We start from the raw sequence: 8,634 nt of genomic DNA, 5'->3' as shown, positions 1-8,634 counted from the left end.
ACCGATACTTAAATATTTCACTCTACAGCACAAAATTTCAATTTATCTTTATCCTTAAAAATCATGAATCTGTATTGGCGTGACATATAATGATGAATAAATTTTCTTTCGAAATTAAAGTACCTTTTTAACACAATAATGCCACCACTATTCTTAAGCTTTAGTCATTCAAATTTGGATTTTACATTGAGACAATTCACTAAGTTTTATTTTGACATCATTATTACCTTCTAACTCATGTTTTCAATGGTTTTATACTACAAAATTTGTGATTGTTGATAATTTATGGTAATTTATGGTTTAAGTGTTGTGATACTAGCATTCTTTTGTGGAGGAACAAATCTTTAATGCTGGTGTAACTACTCACCATCAGTTCATTTTACAACACATTTTACAACACATTTTACATAGCACTTGAACTATTTGGATAATTGATGTTGAAATTGTCACCAATTAAAGTGCTCTAAAATAGTGAAATTTGTTCCAATTCACAATGGATAAACTTTGATATCTTATTACCTTTAGATGATCATTGTTCACTTGCATCGGTTCATTATTTTATGGATCAATCTGATCTAAAAACACAGAGATAACATTCCGTGAATGTTGATCATATTATTCACTAATTATTTATTGGATTACTATCCTTTAGCGATAGCAGCTGCTTGGCATTTATCTGGTCCATTATTGCAAGAACACAACTTTCCTAATATGATCTTCTAATAAATTTAATTTTGCATTGCAATTGCCATTCAAATTACATGTATCTGCTCATTCACTACTCATATCATTTGTATATTAAACATCATCAAGCTACCATTGAAGTCCCCTTCATTCTTGACTGAATCAGTTGGATTTGCAGTATATATATATATATATATAAACCACAGGATGGTATATTTTAGTCTCAGTGGAAAATCGTACAGATTTGGATTAAATTTCAGATGTTGAGTATAATGTTACATGAGCTTCGTGATTAAAGGTTAATTGCATATAATGGTTAAAGTTGTCTAAGGAGAAATGGAAAGGAGAAACTTGCAAAACTTTTTTTTTTAGGATGATAACTAATGATAGTTCATGTGATTATGGCCAACTTGGATAAGATGATTAAGGTGGTAGAGAAGAAGTATCACAACAAGAGTAAGAAATCACTAAGAAGAGACAACCTATTTTAGAACATAATGAAAGCATTTGGTATAATCATAACTGGGTACTCTAAAGGTATCACTATAAGGTCTATCTAAGGATGATGCACATAAAGAAGAAAATATTGGCAATCAACTATTGAAGTTGAAAAATCATGGTAATAATTAAGGTCATTTTAAGGAACCTATAAGGTATTATAAAATAGAATGATTGGAGAAGATAAGTTGCGTGCATAACAACATCTATAACATGGGGAGAGCCGCATTGTAAAAGTTTTCCATAGGTGACTAACTATATGAATGAATTAGGGATAACAAGATAAAGGATTAGGAGATTTTATTATGTTGATGTCTTAAAACAAGAAAAGAAAAGCGGATTACATTTGGCAGCCATCTTAATAAATTTATCAGGTATTACCCAAGTTGGGAAATAGTAACAACATTTCCAAGGTATATCAGTGCTATAGGAGAAAAGGAGAAGAAACCACAATGACTGGAGGTGAGAAACTAAAGTCAATTTAATAAAATAGAATGAAGTGAAGAAACTTCCATTTTTTTAAGCTAGTAGATGTGGAATAGTAGGAAATCAAGACAGGGAGAAAAATAAAAATATATCTAAGAATATCGGGTAGGAGGAAATGAAGGGATGTTCTATCAAGAAGAAAGTTCTTTTAAAGGTATTGATGAGTGGAGCAGGAAACATGATTGGTATTGGTCATAATGATGATCTACGTATTTAAAAAAAAGTGGAGGTGTGAAGTTGCATGATGACGAAGTGATAATAAACAAGGAAGATATAGGAAGGAATGTTACTAGAAGTTTTACAAGGATACCTTGAGAAGGATTGTGTACATAGCGACAAAAGAAGTGAAAGTCAATTAATAGGGGTTGTATTTGACTATTTTCAGTCATTGTTCATGAGTAGGACTTCCCATTAAGTTAAAAGAGATTGTTTCCACATAACACCTCACATTTAAATTTTTCATGGACAATGATAGTAGTAGTGTTTCCAACTGTTTCAAAATCTAAAATAATCATACTATTTAATAAGAAAGAATTTTTTTATGATAAAGCAATCAAATGGTATTGAGATACGAACTTGACAAACTCAACGAGATAAGAATTTTTTTTTTGTGTATGAAGTGCTAATTGTTAAATAAGTTAACGTGGATCAACAAATCCTCATGCAAGTAAATTAAGCATGATATAAAATTAAATCATGATGAAATAATGTTTATATGAAATTGCATATAGCGGTATTGAAATCAGTAAGCCAAAGGGTAAATGGATGTAAATCGAGGAATTTTAATTTTGAAATAGATGATGATGGAATAACTAGTAAATATCTTAAACAGTGAATTTCACCAAAATTTCGTTAGGGAAGGAAGAATATATAACAAGAGATTAAGACCCAAGATGATGAGGCTCATGTGAAATTTAACAATCTACTTAGATGATTATACCATTGTGTAAATGATCAACTACCTAGTAGAAAGAAGTGGAAATGATTATTGAAAAGTAATTGACAACTTGATGAAAACATATTGACGATGTTTCATGATATCATGGTAGGAGGATAATGATGCACATATGGTTCTTATAGTGTTAATGTATCCATATGATGATAGCGATATGCATAAGTCAAGTTATATTGACATATTCATTTACTACATGATGATAAGTATTTAATGTTGAATACTCATGCATAATGTTGGCTCCCTATAATACTAGTGATTACCCCATTACTATTGTAGTTGTACCCCTTATTAATATTGTTGTGCCCCTATTTCCCCCATATTGTTATTATTGTGCCCCATAGAATCCCTCTATTGTTATTTTTGTGGCTTTATATTATTATTGTTAGGTCGGTTGGGTTATATTGTGACTCCTTAGACTCCTATATATAGAAAGGAGGTTTTGTCATTTGAATCATCCAAGAATTTCTCATTTATGTAATGTAAAGGAGGTTTCCCCCTCGAAGAGGCTGAATTCTAAGGCTTGGATCTCTCTTTTTTATCTTTTTGTGAGCTGGTTTCATAACATTTGGTATCAGAGCTTTGAATTCTAGGGTTTTGCTGCTCTAAACAGGTCATCGTGGAATTTTCGCTATAACGTTTTTTTTGCAACGTTTCAGAAGCTGAAAAAAAACCCATTTGAGAAGACATCGAGCTGAATCTAGGTCTGAATTTCAGAACTTTTTACACTATATTTGCGGAGATATGATATGAGGAAGTTGGTCTTCTTGCAGACTCCTGAATTACATTCCAAACAAGTGACCTGGGGAAAATCGTCATAACTTTCTTTCTGAGCATCAGATTGAAATTTCGTAAGAAGGTATAGAAAGAGGACAGACTGTAGTTTCTTGTATATATTTTTAGAGCCAAAGGTTGAAACAGTGACTCGTGGCACATCGTACAAGTTTGCTCTACTGAACTAGTATATAAGCAGGTCACTGTGGGAGATTTTGCATAACTCTTCCTTGGAGAATCCAATTTGGATCAGACTTGTGGCAGTGGAAAGAGGACACAAAAGGCTACTACGGGTCGCAATTTTAGAAATGAATGATCCGAAATTACAGAGATACATCAGATTCAATATCAGGCTTCTACAAAGTGAAAAAAGGTGTGTAGTTTTTTTTTAATTTTTTGCGTAAGATTGGTTTGAAGGAATTCAAAGGGCATAGTAAAGCATTATTATCGGTAACTGATGCCCCGAAGAAAGAAAATTCAAACACCTAGTAAGGAACCTGAAAGCTCTAGCATGACTCATGAAGAAGAGGAAGAAATGCTACATGATATATCAAAATTACAAGAACAAGTGCAACAAATGTCACTCTCACAAAAGCTAACAGAAGCTAAGATAAATGGCGTGGAATCTAAGATAAATGGCATGGAATCTAAAATAAAGGGCATGGAAGCTAAGATGGATGATTTGAAGACGGATTTGAAGACAGACATGGCAGATTTGAAGACAGATTTGACAAATTTTCTACAAGAAATACTTACTAATGGTGAAAAGGTTGTAAAGGAAACTCATGATGTGAAAAAAAGAAATGTTAATCATGATTCCATAGACTCTAATGTTGGATCGAAGACCCACCATATTCCAAAAATCGATATGAGGAAGTTTGATGGCAAGGATCCCGCAACATGGATATTACATATGGAGCAATTTTTCGATCTCAATAATGTGCAAAACACACAAAAGGTACGTATGGAAACTTTATATTTGGAACCAAATCAGTTTGTATGGTATCAATGGCTTTGCTCTCGTAAACAATTTATCACTTGGGCAATTTTTACGGAAGAATTGATAGCACATTATGAGGATACAAAAAGCAACACTTTTTTTAACCAATTGATAAGTCTCAAACAAAAGGGTTCAATAATGGAGCACATTGAGGAGTTCCAAAAATTGAACATAAGGGTAAAAGATATTCCAGAGGAGCATAGGATTGATGTGTTCATAGGGTCTTTAAAGGATAATATCCAACATGATGTTCGCCTTTGGGAACCTGATTCATTAGAGAAGGCATTCAGGTTAGCAAGAAAAATGGAAAGCAAAATTATGGCAACCAAAAAGCATACCACTCATAACTATAAAGACAGAAGTGTTGTTGCCCCTAGTCTTCCACAACCTATAAGATTGACACCACAACAATTGGAAGAGAAAAGAGCAAAAGGGCTTTGTTATAGTTGTGATAGCAAATACACTAAAGGTCATAAGTGTGCTGAGAAGAAATTATTCTACATAGATTGTGAAGAAGAAGAAGAAAAGGAGCAAGAAAGGTCAAAAGAAGAGGATATACTCCAGGAACAAAGCCTAGATGAAGAACAAATGAATCTGACCATATATTGTAATGCATTGGCAGGAATTACCACTCCTCAAACCATCAAGATAGAAGGACAAATCAAGAAGAAAAAGGTAATAGTGTTGATTGATTCAGGAAGTACCCACAATTTTATTCATTGTAAGGTAGCAAAAGAATTGAATTGCTTCCTATATCGAGCACCAGAGTGTCAAGTGATGATTGCAAATGGAGGAACAATAAATTGCTCTGGAAAGTGCCATAATATCAAGCTATCCATGGGAGCACATGTATTGACTAGCCCAATGCTTTCCATTCCAATGGGAGGTGCTGATGTTGTACTAGGAGTCCAATGGCTACAATCCTTGGGTACAATAGCTTTTAATTTTCAAGAACTTTTCATCAAATTTTCTATGGAAGGAAAGGAAGTTGAATTAAGGGGTATTGCAGGAAAACCAGGAAAGATAATCAGCTCTAATGGTATGACAAAGCTTCTAAAAAAGGAACAAAGAGGTGTAATTGCACAATTGTGTTAGCTAGATGTTTTCACATCGGAACCATCTATTTCTCCAGATCTCCAAAAAGTCCTGGACAATCATTCCAAGGTATTTGAGACTCCCAAAGGTCTCCCACCTATGCGTGATCATGATCATGCTATTCATCTGATTCCAGGAAGTGTTCCTCCAAACATCAGGTCGTACAGATATCCCTATGTCCAAAAGAGTGAAATTGAACGTATGGTTGCAGAAATGCTAGAGGCTGGTATAATTCAACCGAGTCAAAGTTCTTTCTCTGCTCCAGTAGTATTGGTGCACAAGAATGATGGATCATGGCACATGTGTACGAATTATAGGGAGCTCAACAAGCTCACTATTAAAGATAAGTTTCCCATTCCTGTCATTGATGAATTACTGGATGAATTGCATGGATCAATTTACTTCACCAATTTGGATCTTCATTCAGGATATCATCAAATCAGAATGAAGACTGAAGACATTCCGAAAACAACATTTAGAACTCATGAGGGTCATTATGAATTTTTGGTCATGCCTTTTGGCCTTACCAATGCACCTTCAACATTTCAAGGTTTGATGAATTCAATTTTCAAACCATTCCTTAGAAAATTTGTGTTAGTATTTTTTGATGATATACTAATCTATAGCAAGTCTTGAAGGATCATGTTGAACATGTTGACAGGGTGTTACAACTATTGGAGGAGAAACAATTATATGTGAAAAGATCCAAATGTTTATTTGGAGTCCAGGAGGTGGAATATCTGGGTCATATTGTATCTCATGAAGGAGTTAAGGTAGACCCTAGCAAAATTAAAGCCATTAAGGAATGGAAAATCCCCACATCCATAAAGCATCTGAGAGGATTTCTCAGGTTGACAGGGTATTATCGCAAGTTGGTCAAGAATTATGGGAGAATAGCAGCACCTCTAACAACATTATTGAAGAAAGATGCATTTTCATGGACTCAGGAAGCAACAAAGGCCTTTGAACATCTTAAAGAGACAATGTGCCAAGCACCGGTCTTAGCTACACCGGACTTCACAAAAACCTTTATTGTGGAATGTGATGCTTCAGGAAATGGAATTGGTGTTGTTCTAATGCAAGATGAAAGACCCATTGCTTTTGAAAGTCGTCCAATCAAGGGAAAGTTTTTACACAAAGCTATTTATGAGAAGGAAATGTTGGCAATACTCCATGCACTTAAGAAATGGCGACCCTACCTAATGGAAAGACACTTCAAGGTAAAAACAGATCATGATAGCCTTAAATACTTTTTAGAACAAAGATTATCCTCTGAAGAGCAACAAAAGTGGGTCACAAAGATGTTGGGTTATGACTTTGAAATCATCTACAAAAAAGGGAAGCAAAATGTGGTGGCAGATGCACTCTCAAGAAAGGATGAGGATGTGGAAGCATTGTTGTGCGCCATTTCTATTATCCAACCAGATTGGATAAATGAAGCAAGGGAGGAATGGAAGAATGACGAAGAAGTGTGGGCACTTATTCGAAAGTTACAACAAGATTCCAGTACGTCTGATACATTTAGCTGGCAAAATGATTCGTTATGGTACAAAGATCGCTTATACCTCTGTAAGAATTCCCAACTAAAACAAAAGATTCTTATGGAATTGCACACTTCTCCCTTAGGAGGGCACTCAGGATTTTTAAAAACTTACCACAGGGTTAAGAAGGAATTTTTTTTGGGATGGCCTTAAATCAGATATTCAAAAGTTTGTGGCGGAATGTTTGGTTTGCCAACAAAATAAAGTTGAAACAATTAAGACACCGGTCTATTACAACCTTTATCCATTCCAAGCCAACGTTGGGAGGAGGTTTCAATGGATTTATCACAGGTTTACCCAAGTCTGAGGGAAAGAGTGTCATCATGGTGGTAGTTGACAGACTTACCAAGTATGCACACTTTTGTGCATTATCACATCCATTTAAAGCTAGTACAGTTTCTACTGCATTTATGGAAACAATTCAAAAGCTACATGGAAACCCAAAGATTATTGTAAGTGACAGAGATCCCATTTTCACTGGAAATTTTTGGACAAAATTATTTTCTTGTCTTAGTACTCAGTTAGCTCATAGCTCATCTTATCATCCTCAATCTGATGGGCAAACTGAGAAAGTAAACAAATGTTTGGAAGGATATCTTCGTTGCTTTGTATCTGATAAACAGACACAATGGGTCAAGTGGTTGCCTCTGGTTGAATGGTGGTATAACACTTCCTTCCATACAACAACAAAAATGACCCCATTTATGGCACTTTATGGGTATCAACCACCATCCATCACATCATATTTAAGAGAAAATTCTAAGGTTCAGGCAGTGGAACATCACATCGAGCATCAACAACAAGTCCTCCAACTCTTAAAGGATAACCTCGTGTTGGCACAGAATAGAATGAAACAACAGGAGATCAACATCGCAGTGAAAGAAGTTTTCATGTAGGTGATTGGGTATTCCTACGGCTACAACCATATAAGCAAATGTCCCTCAAGCAAGCTAAGAAGGATAATAAATTATCACCAAAGTATTATGGTCCGTACAAGGTGTTGCAAAAGATTGGTACTATGGAATACAAATTGGAGCTTCCTGCAGCTTCTCGATTGCACCCAGTTTTCCATGTTTCATGTTTAAAGAAGGTTATAGGCGACAAGCTCCCAGTTCAAACAATATTGCCAGAACTTGACGAGGAAGGAAAAATTATATTGGAACCGGAAGCAGTCACAGAAACAAGAACTCGACAGCTACGAAATCGATCAATTTCAGAGTATCTTATCAAGTGGAAGAACTTATCCGCTAAGGATTCCACATGGGAGGTTGAGAATTTTATACAGAAGTATCCAGAACTACTCAAGCGTTGAGGACAACACTTTTGAAGGAGAGGGGCATGTTGGGTCCCTATAATACTAGTGATTACCCCATTACTATTGTAGTTTTACCCCTTATTAATGTTGTTGTGCCCCTATTGCCCCCATATTGTTATTACTGTGCCCCATAGAATCCCTCTATTGTTATTTTTGTGGCTTTATATTATTATTGTTAGGTCGGCTGGGTTATATTGTGACTCCTTAGACTCCTATATATAGAAAGGAGGTTTTGTCATTTGAATCATCCAAGAATTTCTCATTTATGTAATGTAAAGGAGGTTGCCCC

This window comes from Pinus tabuliformis, chromosome 4_1 (assembly GCF_031772625.1).
Source record: "Pinus tabuliformis cultivar Carrire ecotype Pingquan chromosome 4_1, CPIR1, whole genome shotgun sequence".
In the NCBI taxonomy this organism is placed as follows: domain Eukaryota; kingdom Viridiplantae; phylum Streptophyta; class Pinopsida; order Pinales; family Pinaceae; genus Pinus; species Pinus tabuliformis.
This window is presented reverse-complemented; position numbering follows the sequence as displayed.